At 40.0% G+C, this 16,519-nt stretch overlaps 2 long non-coding RNA genes across 2 annotated transcripts in view; one reads left to right on the top strand and one right to left on the bottom strand.

Moving 5' to 3' along the window:
* Positions 1 to 333: 333 nt before the first annotated feature.
* The window catches only part of LOC102150113 (uncharacterized), a 48,537-nt gene continuing 32,351 nt past the window's right edge, over positions 334 to 16,519 (bottom strand). Inside the window, exons 5-6 of the long non-coding RNA XR_002809900.2 lie at positions 4,278 to 4,409; positions 334 to 3,590 (exon numbers count right to left, since the gene is read on the bottom strand). This is a non-coding gene — a long non-coding RNA (uncharacterized lncRNA). The remainder of the gene's footprint in view (positions 3,591 to 4,277; positions 4,410 to 16,519) is intronic.
* LOC138915280 (uncharacterized) overlaps positions 1,624 to 16,519 on the top strand; it is a 33,994-nt gene continuing 19,098 nt past the window's right edge. Inside the window, exons 1-2 of the long non-coding RNA XR_011420989.1 lie at positions 1,624 to 1,726; positions 3,556 to 3,627. This is a non-coding gene — a long non-coding RNA (uncharacterized lncRNA). The remainder of the gene's footprint in view (positions 1,727 to 3,555; positions 3,628 to 16,519) is intronic.

Below are 16,519 nucleotides of genomic sequence, written 5' to 3'. Positions count from 1 at the left end.
CCAAGAAAAGAGAGAAGATATAATACTAAAAATGGCAAGTTAGCTCATTCACTCCTTAATATATTTATTGCGTGTCTACTATGTGCCATGCTGGGCACTTGGGGTTTCAGTAGTAGAGACAAGGGACAAATTCCCCTCCCTCATGAGTCTTACATTCTAGTTGGAGAAGCAGAAAATAAGCAAATGAACAAACATATATTTCAGGTAAATTTGTGCCTTAAATAAAGCAGAGCAAGGGGGTTGGAGGGGAGGCTATTTTATTTTTTTAATAACTGAAAATGTGCATTTTGTTTATTGAAATATAGTTGACATATAACATATTGAGCATTTCTGTTTTTATATTTGATTTTTTAGAAATCATCTTTTTATTTTGCCTTTTGTTGAGGTCACATTGAGTTATAACATTACATAAATTTCAAGTGTCCATCATTATATTTCAATTTCTGTGTAGACTATATCATGTTCACCACCCAAAAACTAATTACACTCCATCACCACACACGTGTACCCTGTCACCTCTTTCACCCTCCTCACTCCCCGCTTCCCCTCTGGTAACCACCAATCCAGTCTCTGTCTCTGTGTGTTTGGCTCTTCCAAATTGGATTCTCAGCTATGGGTCTCTGAGGAGACGAAAAATGCAGCTATGGGGAGAGCCAAGCAAAAATCTTGGGAAGTGTGTTCCAGACAATAGGAATAGGAATGCTGAGGTGGGCATAACCTTGGTGTTTTCAAAAAATGACAAGAAATACAGTGAGGCTGAAGCAAAGAGGCAAGAGCAGTAACCTCAGAAAATGACTTCAGAGGGGTAGCTTTGTCTATACTACTCCAAAAAAATATTCTAAGTCTGACCTCAGCGCGCACCCTATTACAGGAATATAGCCACTCTTGTAAACAACCCAAGCTAATTGCTCTGGGGCACTAGGAAACATCTGAAAATACACATATGAGTGATTATGGATATTATAGTTCCTGTGTGCTGTGCCTGAAATGCATTTTTAAACATTAACATGATTCTAAGATGCATTTATTTGGACTCAAATATCAGTTGATGATGCTCTAACTGGTCCTTTGTAAGTGAGTTCAGAAAGCATATTCCAACAGCCACCATGCTGGTGTAATAGTTTAATTTTCCAGAAGGACCCCAAAGTCCTATTTAGCACCTCTGTACTTAATTATCGTACTAATAACCATACATAACTGGGATGACAGCATTATTTCCGTGAGGAAATTAATTCTGGGTTCAACTCAGTGGGGTCAACTCATATCTCCTCACTCTCCAGTTCCCATACAGCCCACTCTGGTTCTGCTGCTTTATGGGGTCTCAGCAGTACTAGCAGCGAGCTTTCTAGGGTTCTTGTGGCATTGGAGGGAGCCCTGGGCAGTTAAAGAGGGTTCTGGTGATCCAAGCGGTAGTAGGGAGTCACACACAAGTCCCCAGAAGCATCAGGCGGGGACAGAGATCCCACTTGTCCTCAGCAGTGGAAGGAAATGGAAAGTAAAAGTGATGAGAAGACAAGCAGCCAAGAGACTAGAATCTCCAGCGATTCCAGCAGAGGGGAGACATTCAGTCTGCAGCGCTGTGTTGCCGACGCCAGGGGGCACCATTGTCACTGGAGGGGTTCTTCTCCCGCAGAATTCACTGTCCTCAGAATTGTATGATGTGGGGGCCCTATTTTCAAGGGGAAATCCAATGAGGTGAACTCCTGAAAGAGACATCTATGTCCAGGTAAGAGATGTTTATATGTCAGGCATTTGTAAGTTGGAAACTGCCTTACAGACTTTTACTTATGTATTACAAAGGTCTCCATATGTTAAAAAATAAATATTTAATAAACCTGGAGATAGAGTAGGATTATTTGGCTTTGTGGGGTCTTTTTCCTTCCTCTCCCCAAAGTCCCCCAGTACGTAGTTGTATATCCCTGTTGTAGGTCCTTCTACTCTGCTATGTGGGATGCTGTCTCAGCGTGGCTTGATGTGTGGTGCTAGGTCGGTGCCCAGGATCCAAACGGTGAAACCCAGGGCTGCTGAAGCAGAGTGCACGAACTTAACCTCTCAGCCACAGGGGCCAGCCCCTGTGTTTTTTTCATAGACCAATTTGCGTTAGCTTAAGTGATAGTTTCTCTCCAGAAGTGCATTTTGGACGCATCTTTCTGGTTGCTTTGTAGATGAATGCAAAGAAAGGTACTGCTGGAGACAGGAAGAATAATTAGTAAGTGATGAAACAGTCTAGGTAAGAGATGTTCAGGCTAAATCTAGGACAGGAGAATTTGACAATGCTTAGGTAGTAAAACTGGACAGACTTGAGAAATTTGATATGAAGGCAGGGAGGGAGAATAGCATAGGATGCTGCCTGGCTCCTGGTTGACTAAGCAGGTGATAGTGAACACTGATGAACAAACAGTTTTGGGGGAACGATGGTGAATTCTCTTTTAGACATGTTGAGTTTGATGCACCCAGGGAATATCCATATGGAAAGATCCAGCAAGCCTGGAGATCAGTGGGGAGTCCAGAGTTGGAGAGAGTGATCCAGGTGGGCATACTGGTGACAAGCCAGGAGAATGCAAGGAACTGGCGTTAAGAGTTTATAGAGGACACAATGTCTAGGACAGAACCTTGAGGATCAGCAGCATTTAATGGTCAGATAGAGAAGTAGTGTTAAGAGGTTATGTTCTGGAAAATTGAAGTCTGTGTCTTTTACTGGATTTACAAAGCACCTAAATCTATTTGCTCCTGGCTACTTAATACTGTTCAAGGATGATTGTTAAGAGCACTCACAATGCACATGAAATAGGTTGCTTCTTCCTCCTTTAAACCCTTATAGAAATATGTCTTTATGCAATAATTTGCAAAGAATATAACATCAGTTAAAACAGGATTAAATAAACAGACTTTCGTAACCTTTTACAGGAGACTTTTAAAAGTTATGAATATTGGCATTGACTTAAAAGATTTTGTTATGAAACAATAAACTATTTCTGACAATTTCAAATTGTTTTAGTTAACCCTGTTAATATTGATAAACTTTTCATGTTTTTGAAATTGTCAATGAGTATGTCATCATTCTCTGATCAGAAAACACATCTTAGTTTTTTAATAAAAAAGTAGTTGGAAGCAAAAATGAAAAATATTCACAATGACTGTGTGACGGTTGAATATGTGTTTGTTGTATTGTTAAATTATAATATCTATTTAAATTTCAAAAAATTAAAGTTAAAAAATTGTTTATTTTCCATATTATTCAGCTGCAGCCAGCAGTGAGAAAATGTGATTACAAAGTCCTTTCTGTACATTTCGAATGTGCCAGGATTTAAAATCCATCACCACAATTTATTATGTAATTCATTTATATGTCAAAGACTATATTCATAAATACAAATAAAAAATCATTCTATAATTTTATTTTCTAGTTTTATATTTTTGACCAAAATTCAGTAATAAAGAACTATCAGTATTTCATTAGTGACTGAAGACCAATTCTGTTTTAACATGTGTGATTCTGTTTCTGAGAGATCTCAGTAGAGCTGTGGTTCATTCAAGTTCTGATTCTCCCCACAGGCACAGCCGTCGACTGCCAACATCACAGGAACCAGCTGAAAGGAAGGCATGTAGTCAGAGGAAAACCATCCTGTGAGTGGCCATTTCAGGCCTGTGCCCCTAGACTATTTGGAAGGGGGCTGATGAGGGGACCACAGGAACGGTCACGGCAAGTTCTCAGAGCAGCCTCTAGAGGGCAGAGAAATCACAAGCCTGTGAGCAACTGTGCGCCAACAGCTACCCGGGATTCTGCAGCCTTTCCTTAAAAATGTTATGTGCTGTGCCCTTTCATTTCATCTCAAAGTGACTTGTTTTCATGATACATGGTACCAAATTTCAAAGTTCTTTATATATCTTTATATATATCTCTATATATTCTTTATATATCCTTCCAGAGACAGTGTGTGTGTGTGTGTGTGTGTGTGTGAGTGTGTGTGTGTATTACCCTGCCTCCTCTCTCCTTTTATACAAATGGTAGCATCCATACCCCCCTTCTTTTTTTTTTATTGTGGTAACATTGGTTTATTCCATACATCCTATTCTGTATCTTGCTTCTTTCACTTAATATTATCTTAGATAAAATTCAGTGTAAGAATAGAGGGAGCCTTCTATTTTCTTCTTGTTTATGGCTGCAATTATTCTAAATATGAGTGTGCCATAAGTTTTCAACTGATATTTCAGTAAAGGGCATTTCGTTGTATCTGCAGTACTACAGAATCTTATGCATGCATAATTTCACTTACGCATTGAGTACAACTGTAGGTTAAAAACAGGGAATTGCCTCCTGAAGCTGTGGGGAGCTGGCACATCTGAAATCCCTAAGGCAGGCTGGCAGGCTGGCAACTCAGGCAAGAGTCGATGTTGCAGTCTCGGGTCTGAAATTTGTAGAGCAGGCTGGTAGGTTATGAACTCAGGAAGGATTTTGTTTTTTAATTTCTGTGGCTAATTCATTCATGCATTCACTTTTAATTCAGTCAAAAAGTATTCAATATGTTCCAGGCTCTATGCTAAGCACAGGGTACATAATGTGAGTAAACATTTGGGTGTTTTGGACTCAGGTCCCATTCTTAAGGTGCTTTCACAGACTTTTGATAAATCTGTCACATTTATGTCAGTTGTTCTATTTTCCCTGCCTGAACCAAGGAGACACTTACTTCCTCTCTCCTCATCCTCCCTTATTGACCCCAAATTATTTCCCACTGCCCTGCTCATGCCTGCAATACTGTTTTGACTGGCTTAGACATGTGACACTCCCCAACCCCGCAGCTTTCATAGACAGGCAGAGCTGCTGGTTGCTCAGGCGCTCTGCATTCAGGAACACAGTCTCCAAGAAACGAGCCCTGGTTGCTGTAAGCCCCATCCCCCTTCTCTGAATCTATCTGATCCCCAGGGGTCGAGCCCCACAGACTTCTGCCAGTGATCCCTGTGAAGCAAGACCCAAGGGGGCCTCCCGGGAAGTATCCCATGATGCTGGGGAAGCTGGATGTCCACCTTAGGCTCTTGCGCTCTTTTTCCCACTGGAGAAACCATAGACAGAGGGAGTTCCTCTCAGTGTGGTGCTGTGCTGGCCTAGCGGAGGGGCAATGCGGTCAAAGTGAAAATGCCCCTCTTATCCTTCTGACGCGGTGCTACTTGGTCTCTGTGCTCCACGGTGGTGGTTTAGCTCACCCCCTGGGTTTTGGGCTTGTCATAATGGTGTCTCAACTATGGATAGTTGCTAGCTTGTCTTCTTGTGAGGGAGACTGAAGTCAGGAATGGGCTATGTTGCCATCTTGATGACATCATTCTCCAGGAAGGATTTCTATAGTATAGTCTTGAAGCAGAATTCCTTTTACTTAGGGAAACCTCAGTTTTTGTTCTTAAGGTCTTCAACTGGTTGGATGAGCTCCCCCCACATCATCAAGCATAATTTCCTTTACTTAAAGTCAACTGACTGTAGATGTTAACCACAGCTACAAAATACCTTCACTGCAACATCTAGACTAGTGTTTGACTAGACAAGGGGCACCATAGCCTAGCTAAATTGACACATAAATTTAACTGTTGTATCAAGTTACTCTCCCCAGAGGCTGTACTGATTCACTCTCTTACCTAGAATGTTTGAGAGTATCAAGCCCAAGGTAGCATTAGAGGATATTCATCAAAGCATTTTGAAAGAGGTTCTGGTTTGCTTCTGTAAACCGCCTTGTACTATTATGCTAGTAAATAGGAATACTTCCACTTTAGTTCTCTCTTAGGATGTGCAAGAGACTGTACTTAATTTTTCTGGTGAAGATGGGAAAAATGATATTAAACTGGATTTTTCTGGTCTCCTTTAAATTTTAAATTGCCTCTGTAAACAATGTCTTTTCCAAAGAAATCTCTCTCCCCCTCAGGACACTGCTTCCTCTGCAGGCTTCTCAAGGAGAGTGCTATCTTCTTTGCTCTCGTTTGCTTCTTCCAGATCATTATACCTCCTCCCTAAAACGCCCACTCTTGAATCTCATGTCCCCAGACTTTTCAACCACTTATTTTCATTATTGGTGTTCACTACCAACCCCCAGATCACAGTCCCTCATTTCTCTGTTTTTTAGTTCCTGGAACACTGTTAGTCCCTTCAACTCTATTTCTGTCCTAATGATTGGCTATATTAATAGCTACATAGGTGAAGCTTTCACATTCTGTTCTGGTTGAACTGGATTTTTAAGGATGAGTAAGGATCTAGGCAAACAAGGTGGGAAAGGGCATTTTGCTAGATATAGGAACTTCTATAAAAGCAAGAATGTGAGATTAAGGTTTTGTGCATAGGGAACTACAGAGTGAGGTTCAAGTTAAGTAGGGGCAAGACCACAGCCAACCATAATTATCATAATTTAGCTAGACTCTACTGAGTAGATGATGAGAGTCACACAAAATTGAAATGTAGGCGTAACAGGCTAAAATTTGTGTTTATAAAGATACCTCTGATTGTAATGTAGAAGATGGATTGGAGAGAATTGTTGCCAAGGATTCTACCAGGCTAAAACAGTTTATCTCTTGGTGGCATATTATTTCTCAGACTGTATATTTATTCATTGTGCCACATCCTGGATTTGAGAGGCCAAGATAAATATTTCCTGACTGGCATTGTCACCCACATCACTGGACTCGAGTTATGCTCAGTGGTTAAACATCTCCAGGGTACCCAAAAGAAGTTAGATGGTTGGGGTATAGTTGCCCTGTGAGTCCTCTCCTTTAAACTGAGTAGGACGAGGAGAGGTTTCACTTTAATTTCTCTGAAGATGGATAGGGGTAGAAAAATACAATGTAGGGGATAAGTGCGTAGTTTTGGAGCCAGAAAACCTGGGTTTGAGCCTGAGGTCTGTTTCCTATTGGTTGTGTGATTGAGCCAGTTAGTCTCCCATATGCTTTTCTCCTCCAATAAAATGTAAAAATGGGAATAAAAATAATACTTTTGCCACAAGGTTATCATCCAAAGTACACTTGGAGCAGTGCCTAGCATATACTAAATCTTAATAAATGTTGGCTATTGTTACAGCTGTTTATATTACTTTGTAGCAAGGCTAACTCTTTGGGGAGAATCTTTTGTTTAGTGTTTCGAACTCCCACATGTAAAGCATGAGTGAAGAAATTAGTTTAGTAGGTTGCTACAAGAATGAAATAAAGAAGAGGTAGAATATAAAGTTGCAATAAAATAATAAACCACATTTATATTAGCTTTGTTGCTTTTTAACTTTATCATATGGAATAAAGATATTACCTGATAAAATGTTTCACTTATATGGTATGTTTGTATGTGTGTATGTGTACTGGATCATCATGTAAAATGCATTTTTAGTCTAGGTCACAATAAGAAAAATTTTAAAACACTGTTTCAAAAGAAGCAGTGAGGCTAAACACCCTGAGGCACTATCAAAACATGAGACTCCCAAAAGTTGCAACTTGTTCCATCTTAGGAGGAAGAGGAAAATTCCTGACCCCTAAGCCTCTGCCGTTCCTGTAGGACTTTCCAGGGATCCATGGTTGATGAGCAGAATGTAAAGGGGAGACCTTTTACTTACTTTACTGTCTGCCCTCTGGGCATGCCCGAAGTCCCAACACTTGACTGAGGTCCTAATGATACCATTAAACAAAACAAAGCAAAAACAAAAGAAAAAAGCCCTATATTAGAACTCCTTCAATCTAGCCAACATTTGGGAGGGTGTACAAATAGATGGGAAGTAGCTGCTGTGAAGGGGCACCAGGATCCCTAGTATGTCATTTCCACCATGCCTATCTATTAAGACCATTACCATGTGGTTGCATGGGGCAGGTAGAAATTCTGTAAATAGCAGATGAGTTTCCCTCAAAAATCCTCCTGTGGGTCAAAAATGCATGGAGGAGGCTAAGGAGAAAATTTTCATTCTTCCCTCTGTCACTTTGACCCTTTCTGCTACTGCATGCCCCAATTTTTTTTTTTTTTTTTTAACTTGGCCATGTAAAGACAGAAAAAAAGATATGGGGGAAGAGTATAAAAAAAAAGAATTTAAATAAATGTCTAATAGATAATATGGAAATAAATGAAATTTAAAAATAGATTTAAAAAGACCTGAAAGCCTAATACACAAAAAACAAAAAGGTGGAACTAGAAAGATAAGTTTTAAGATGAAAGTACAACCTATGAGATCCTAAACATAAAACAGTAAGGCAACCAAAGTTACGAATTAATAGGACAAAAAGGAAAGAAATTCAGGGCAAGAATTTTGGGTGGTGAGATTTTATGATTCTTTTTCTTTGTTAAAGCTTTTTCTAGAGTTGTGTTATTATTTTCAAATTGTTTAAAAACAAAAGCCTTAATTGTGTCTGTGTATGTGTGTGTGTGTGCGTGTATAAAACAACAGATAGACATGGGGGATAAGTGCTCCCCCATGGCTAAAATTTCTGGCTAAAATCAGAGTTGCTCCTTCCAACAAAGCCCAGACACAAGTGGGTGGCTCACTCTGGTTCAGTTCCTGAGGAAACCCTGAAAAGGGGCAACACATTTACATACAACCGCTCAGACATGCAAGCAAATGTAGGCTTCTCGAATATTCCATCACTGACCTAATCCTAGTTGTGAGGACTCTATGCCATGGGTAGTGAAGGAGGGCAGAGGGACACATATCTGCCAATTCACATTATTTCAGTCCTTTTCAATTCACATAGTCTCTTTCAAGTAAATACTCCATGATGAAATTTCTTCCTTCTCCCCTTTCACTTCTCCAAGATGGTGTCTGCATTCATTTGAGCTTGGGGGAGGCTTCAAGGGGCCACGAGGAATTGAGGGATTTCATATTCACATAGTAGGGGAACAGTCCTTCTGAGCCCTCCCTGGTTCCTGCTCTGAGGTTTGGCATCCTCTGAAGTGTTACTGACTGGTCATCCTGGGGGTGTTGGATATTGTGATGGCACTCATACCCAAAGTCCCACCATTTGCCCACAGTTTTGAAATCCTTGACATCTCCTCATCCCAGGCCTTAGGGAGTCCACTGGTCATCTCAGCACCTCTTTGCTCCTTCTCAGGGCACACATCACTGTCTGGATCCCCTACACACTCCGCTCAGGCCCGGGGGACCAGGGGAGGCATTTCACCTACCTGTTTTCTTCTAGCACATACAACATGACCTGTCCTTGGAGGCTCTCAGCTCCCCCACTTTATAAATGGTGAAGGAAGCAACTAATTCCAAGGTTCCCTCGTAGCTGTTTAGATTTCTTCCTCTCTGGGATTTGGTCTGGAGCAGGTTGCCAGAACAGGTATATCTTCTTGCTCCTCCTTTCTCTTCTCTCCTTCTCACCTTCTCTGGGAATGAGAAGAGTAGGCTTTACCCTTCACGAGTGGCAGGGATCTCCCTTATAGAGAGCCTTGCTTCTTCTAGTCCCTGGATTGATGGGGAAGTCAGCAAAGTTTGAATCTTGAAATGCTAATTGGAACTTAGGGAATTTAGAAAATCATTTCTCTCCCAATAAAACTTATGTTAGTAAATTTTTGCTAGGGATTCAAAAGAAGACACATCTAGATCTTTCTTCTGGGAAGGAGATGGTTATGAGGGTCCACAAGGAGGTTTGTGAGATAGAGATGGCTTCCCAATAGGCAGTGCCTTTCCTGGCAGCAGCCCCTTCCCTCAGGAATGGAGAGGAGGCAGAGTGCAATGTCACATTCACCCTCTGGCCTTTCACACTCCATCTCAGAGTTTCGCCTCTAGCTGTCTTTTCTGACTTGGAAGCTGTGGCCGGCTCTTGGTGACTTTGCAAGGCTGACTCAACAAGCACCATCCTTCCAGCTATGCGGAGAATATGGTGTTAGATACAGTAGGATGCTGGTTCCTATGGGATTTATGGAGATTCTGAATGTGAGGCAACTTCTGAAGTGTTTGAAATAGCCCCTTGAAATTTCTGGTATGGGCTAATCATAAGGAGTCTACACAGCAGGTAGACTTATAAACAGGTCTTATCTTATTTCCATTTAGACCAGGGTTTCTCAGCCTCAGCACGATTAGCATTGTAGGTTGGATGATTCTTTGCTGCGGGGCTGTCCCGTGCATTGTAAGATGTTGAGCAGCATCTCTGGCCTCTACCCACCATATGCTAACCTTACTTCCTCCCAGTTATGACAACCAACAATGTCTCTAGACATTGTCGAATGTGTCCTGGGAGGCAAATCACCCCTGCTGAGAAACACTAGTTTAGACCTTGGTCTTATTTTGATGTTGTTGCAATGCTTTAATTGTGTGCTTTTGAAAAATATGGAAATATCTTATTTTTGAGATAGTAAAAATCATAAAATATTTGCCCAGAAGAACCAGTTTTAGCATTTTGGTAGTTTTCTTCCAATACATTAACTTTCTTTTCCTGTCTATACTCATATAAATATTTAAATGACTTTTCATTACAAAAATGGTATTTGCCATTCTGTTCTGGATTTTGCTTTTATATTTAATAATATATTGTAGGCATCCTTCCATGTCAGTAAACACAGATCTACATCATCATTTTATTTTATTTTTATTTATTTTATTTTATTTTTTTGAGGAAGATCACCCCTGAGCTAACATAGGCCAATCCTCCTCTTTTTGCTGAGGAAGACTGGCCCTGAGCTAACATCCGTGCCCATCTTCCTCTACTTTATATGTAGGATGCCTGCCACAGCATGGTTTGATGAGCGGTGCCATGTCTACACTGGGGATCCGAACCAGCGGACCCCAAGCCACCAAAGCAGAACGTGCGAACTTAACCGCTGTGCCACCTGGCGGGACCTACATCATCATTTTAAATGCATAGTATTTTTCACTGTATGGATGTCAATTTTATCAATTACCCTTTGATATATGTGTTTACAATTCTTTGCTGTTACAATCAGTGTTTTTTTTGTTTTTTTTTTTAATGCACCTTCCTGCGCTTACTCTATTATTTCCTTAGGAAAATTTAAGATGTATAATTACTAGGACAAACAGTATGCACATTTTTATAAATTTATACCAATTGGGCATGAATGTCTTTTTCCCCACACTCTCTCCTAACTAGGTACTCACATTCCTTTTAATCTTTGCCATTCTAGTTATGCTGTTTCATTGTTTTGATTTGCATTTGTTTATTAGCAAAGCTGGACATCTTTTTTTTTTTTTTAAAGATTTTATTTTTTCCTTTTTCTCCTCAAAGCCCCCTGGTACATAGTTGTATATTCTTCGTTGTGGGTCCGTCTAGTTGTGGCATGTGGGACGCTGCCTCAGCGTGGTTTGATGAGCAGTGCCACGTCCGCGCCCAGGATTCGAACCAACGAAACACTGGGCCGCCTGCAGCGGAGCGCGGGAACTTCACCACTCGGCCACGGGGCCAGCCCCAAGGACATCTTTTGATGTATTCATTGACCATTTGAGTTTCTTATTTTAGCTTGTCTGTTCATATCCTTTAACATTTTTATATGGAGGTGTTATATTCTTCGTATTAACTTGTAAAATACATGTGTGTCTCAAGATTATCAACTTTTGTTTATCACGTTCTAAATGTTTCCCAGAATGTTTCCCAGAATTTCATTTTATTTATGTTTCTCTCATAAACAAATATTTAATTTTTAATATAATCAGATTCATCAATAGTTCCTTATTGTTTTTACTTTTTTGGGTCATGTTTAGGAAAACCTTTCCCATCCCAAGATTATAAAATATTCACCTATATTTTCTTCTATTTCCATTTTAGTGTGTTTTACAATTTTTTTATTATCCTTTAAATTTATTCTTCATTTCTGTAAATTTTGCCTTCTGCTTGTTTTTAGGTTCTTTCAGCTTGCCAATTTATTTATTTTACACCTCTTTTCTGAGTTTTTGAGTTTCTGCTTTGCAGTATTTCTCCATAAAGGCAACTTCTTTTAAGTTTAAAAGATTCATATTAAGTGCTCGAATTTCAACTGCTTGATATCTATAGTTTTCTGACGAGTGTGCTTCCCCTATTATTAAGTTTTGCTGGTGTTTTCACAATTTTTTTTTCTTGCATTAGCTTTGCACGATGCTCTGCCAGCTTTTTATTTTACGAGTCATCATTTAATGATTTGAGTCTTCTTGGAAAAAAGGTTCCCGGGGGCAGAGGTTGGGCAGACAGGCCAGGTTGGCGGAAGGCTTTCTCTTTTGCGTCCTGACGGAGAGCTGACTCCCCGTGAAGGGGGCTTGCAGCCCAGGTTGCTGAGCAGTGTCACCCCCTTTCCTTCTTTGAACCCAACTTGGTTCAGGAAGACTCTGGCTGCCCCATCACCCCACCCTCCCTTCCTCTCAACCCATTTCCTCCACTTGTTGTAAACAAGAGACACTGCTTTTGCCTTTAAGATGAGCTCCCATTTTCAAGAAATGCATTTCTGCCGAGCTCTTTAGCATTCTCTAGACTTCTTTCCACCAACACCCGCATGGCTTCTGGCCAGTCTCTGCCGATTTTGTCAGTTCTTATAAAAGTTTTAGAGTTCACATAGTATATCTGCCTCCAAGTTTTGCTGAAAATGGAATTTGTGGAATTTTATTCATTCCCACTTTTGCTTTTATGTGACTTCCATAAAGCGAACAGGGAAAAATCCTAACTTAGGTAGCCATGTTTATCCTGGAAGTCCTATTATTTTTAAACATGATTTTTGTTACTGGCAATTTTTAAAAAATAAACTGTTATTCAGTCTAATAGTTGTTAGTAGTACTTCTAGATTTGTGGGGAAGCAGTCTGTCATTTAAAAATACAGATAATTTTTGTCACTCCCTCTTCAATATTTATAGCACTCTTTTTCTTTTTTATGAGGAAGATTAGCCTTGAGCTAACTGCTGCCAATCCTCCTCTTTTTGCTGAGGAAGACGGGCCCTGAGCTAACAACCATGCCCATCTTCCTCTACTTTATATGTGGGATGCCTACCACAGCATGGCGTGCCAAGCGGTGCCACGTCTGCACCCGGGATCCAAACCGGCGAACTCTGGGCCGCTGAAGCGGAACGTGCGCACTGCACCACTGGGCCGGCCCCCAACACTTAATTCTTTTTCTTGTTGTGTTGTTTGGCTAAAACATTTTGGAAAAAAGTATTATTGGTGATAATTTCCTTCTTTTTCTTGTTCCTCACTATAAAAGAATGCCTTGTGATTTCGCCATTAAATGAATCATTGCATATTAGACGCATTGTTAGTTTCAGGTTTGGCCTTACTCTCCAATCAGGGATGGCAACTATCTGGCCTGTGTTCCAGCTCTCTCCCCTCAAAACCAATGACAAAGGCTCTTGTCATGGCACTTTTTCCCGCTGAACCTGAAGGGACTTTAGATCTGAGACAAAATCCGCTTGCCATTCTTGTTCTCAACAATAAAGCATTTGTATTTCAATTGAAGTAGGTCACTGACTGAGACCAGATTCAAGCTTCTAGAAGAAATAACGGTTGGAGAGAAAATTATTAGTTAATTTTCAATGCATCTTTTCTCCTTCATCAGCACAGAGGTGGCATCCATGACAGTAGACAAGATCACCCAGGGCAGTGATTTTTATAAAAAAAGAAATAAATAAGTGTTAAGGCATGAGAGACAATAAGTAAGCCTGAGTTGTGCCAACATAAAGGCCAGCATTTACCTCCAGCAGATATTGGGGCCTCTATTCCCAGAGGTTTCTGAGAGCCCTCCCTGCTTTTCCTCCTGCCTCTGTTCCTGATGTCCTACCTCACATGGCAGGCTATAGCCTCTGTGGTCCTGGGGGTCTGACCTCTTGCTTGCCTGTGCACATGCTCTTTGTTACCTAGCAACTTTGACTGCCCAGCCTAAGACCAGCTGATGACCAGTGATCAGCATCATTTTTATTCTTGTTACAATACCAGAATGAATCCAGTGAGAAATTTTCCACACAAGAGAGAGCACACTTGCTATTTTCTTTCAACTCCAGTTTATGCTGATCTAGGGGTAGGAACACAAATTTTTGTTAAGTGTTTTATTTGGGTAAGTGTACATTTGCTACTGTAATATGGATCTGGCAATGAATCTGGAAATAACTTCTGAGGCCATCCCCTCTCTAATCCTTTTATTTCCACATAAGATTCCTATGTCAAATCAACCAAAACATAAGCTCATGAACTCTATTTTTACTAACTCTGATATCTTATTAATGGCAAGGGCATGATGTTTTAAACCTTAGTCAAAAGAATTCCTTGAGAAAATAATTTTCAGGTTGTTTTCCCTGATCAAATACAGAAAATAATGCTTTAGGCTTCTTCTTATGCCTCAGATTATTGGTATGCTTAAAAATTCTCAATCTTCTAATGACATAAAGAGATGGAAAGAGATTCCATGCACGTAGACTAGAAGAATAAACATAGTTAAAATGTCCATACTACCCAAAGCAACCTACAGATTCAATAAAATCCCAATCAGGATCCCAATGACATTCTTCATGGAAACAGAGCAAAGAACTCTAAAATTCATATGGGGCAACCAAAGACCCCAAATTGCTAAAGCAATACTGAGAAAAAAGAACAAAGCTGGAGGCATCACAATCCCTGACTTCAAAATGTACTACAAAGCCATAGTGATCAAAACAGCATGGTACTGCTACAAAAACAGACACACAGATCAATGGAACAGAACTGAAAGCCCAGAAATAAAACAGCACATATATGGACAGTTAATCTTCGACAAAGGTGCCCAGAACATATACTGGAGAAAAGACAGTCTCTTCCATAAATGGTGTTGGGAAAACAGGACAGCCACATGCAAAGGAATGAAAGTAGACCATTATCTCACGTGATACACAAAAATAAACTCAAAGTGGATCAAAGACTTGAAAATAAGTCCTGAAACCATAAAACTCCTGGAAGATAATATAGGTAGTATACTCTTTGACATGGAACTTAAAATGATCTTTTCAAATACTGTGTCTTCTCTGACAAGGGAAACAAAAGAAAAAATAAACAAGTGGGACTTCATTAGACTAAAGAGTTTCTGCAAGGCAAACGAAACTAGGATCAAAACAAAAAGACAACCCACCAATTGGGAGAAAATTTTTGCAAATCATATATCCAGTAAGAGGTTAATCTCCATAATATATAAGGAACTCACACAACTGAACAACAAAAAACAAACAGCCTGATCAAAAAATGGGCAGAGGATATGAACAGACATTTTTCCAAAGAAGATATACAGATGGCCAATAAACACATGAAAAGATGTTCAACATCACTAATCATCAGGGAAATGCAAATCAAAACTACACTAAGATTCATGCCTGTTAAAATGGCTATAACCACTAAGACTAAAAATAACAAATGTTGGAGAGGGTGTGGAGAGAAGGGAACCCTCATCCACTGCTGGTGGGAATGCAAACTGGTGCAGCCACTACAGAAAACAGCATGGAGATTCCTCAAAAAACTAAAAATAGAACTACCATATGACCCAGCTATCCCACTACTGGGTATTTACCCAAACAACTTGAAATCAACAATCCAAAGTAACATATGTACCCCTATGTTCATTGCAGCACTATTCACAATAGCCAAGACATGGACACAATCCAAGTGTCCCTTGACTAATGATTGGATAAAGAAGACGTGGTATACATATATACGATGGAATACTCCTCAGCCAGAAAAAAAGACAAAATCATCCCATTTGCAACAACATGGAGGGACCTGGAGGGAAGTATGCTAAGCGAAATAAGCCAGACTGAGAAAGACAAACACCAGATGATTTCACTCATATGTGGAATATAAACAAGCACATGGACAAAGAAAACAGCTCAGGAGTTACCAGGGAAAGGGGGATGGGGGGTGAGCACAACGGACAAAGAAAACAGCTCAGGAGTTACCAGGGAAAGGGGGATGGGGGGTGAGCACAGGGGGTGAAGGGGAGCACCTACGTGGTGACAGACAAGAAATAATGTATAAGTGAAATTTCACAATGATGTAAACTTTTATGAACTGAAATAAAAAAATAATTCTCAATCTTATTACCATGAAAGTGTGAAAAAGAAAGCTGACTGCAAATCTAAGTATTTGGTGCATTTTGCCATGCAATATAATAAGTAATATTATACATTATTTAGGAGCACTGTTCAAGTATTTTGGAGGTTAATAGAGAAAGTCATTTCCAAAATGATTCTATATCTGAGCTTTTCTAAGAAGAGTCAAATGTCTATAATAATAATTCATTCACTCTGCTATGGCCTAAAAAGAATGAGTTGTTTAGTTATTAAGAATATTGACTTACAAATGGCATTCCCATGCTCCCATCCCATGCATTGTATGTTGACTGAGCATGATATCAAGGCCTAAGAGTCTGTAGGGGGTACCCTTCAATCAAGTGTTGGTTTCAGGAATATTATAAGATTCAGTCTATTAATAGCTCATAGAAAAGATTAAACATGAGACAGGTACTAAAATGGACAGATAGTGCTACGACTTCTCCAATTCTTTGGAAATTCACTTTACGAGTTGTACTTCTTAGAATTGAATGAATTCTCTTTTGGTAGCACACTAATGTTCTCTGTAATTGCAGATG

Source organism: Equus caballus, chromosome 8 (genome assembly GCF_041296265.1).
Source record: "Equus caballus isolate H_3958 breed thoroughbred chromosome 8, TB-T2T, whole genome shotgun sequence".
Lineage (NCBI taxonomy): Eukaryota > Metazoa > Chordata > Mammalia > Perissodactyla > Equidae > Equus > Equus caballus.
Note: the sequence above shows the minus strand (reverse complement) of the source record. Positions and strands in the feature narration are given on the sequence as shown.